The following is a 432-nucleotide window of genomic DNA, read 5'->3' on the forward strand; positions in this document are numbered from 1 at the left end:
TAGGATGAGGATGAGGATGAGGATGAGGATGAGGATACGGATGAGGATGAGGAGGAGGATAGGATGAGGATGGATGAGGGTGAGGATGAAGATGAGGATGACGATGAGGATGAGGATTAGGATAGGATGAGGATGGGGATGAGGATGAGGAGGAGGATAGGATGATGATGAGGACGAAGATAGGATGACGAAAAGGATGAGGATGACGAGGAGGGTAGGATGAGTATGAGGATGAGGATGAGGTTATGACATGGATGGGGATGAGGAAAAAGGAAGAGGATAGGATGAGGTTATGATGAGGATGAGGACAAAATAGGATGAGGAAGAGGATGAGGAGGAAGAGGAGGGTAGGATGAGGATTAGGATGAGGATAGGATGAGGACGTGGATAGGATGAGGATGAGGATAGGATGAGGAGGAGGAGGAGGAGGAT

Source organism: Lupinus angustifolius, chromosome LG11, assembly GCF_001865875.1.
Source record: "Lupinus angustifolius cultivar Tanjil chromosome LG11, LupAngTanjil_v1.0, whole genome shotgun sequence".
In the NCBI taxonomy this organism is placed as follows: Eukaryota; Viridiplantae; Streptophyta; class Magnoliopsida; order Fabales; family Fabaceae; genus Lupinus; species Lupinus angustifolius.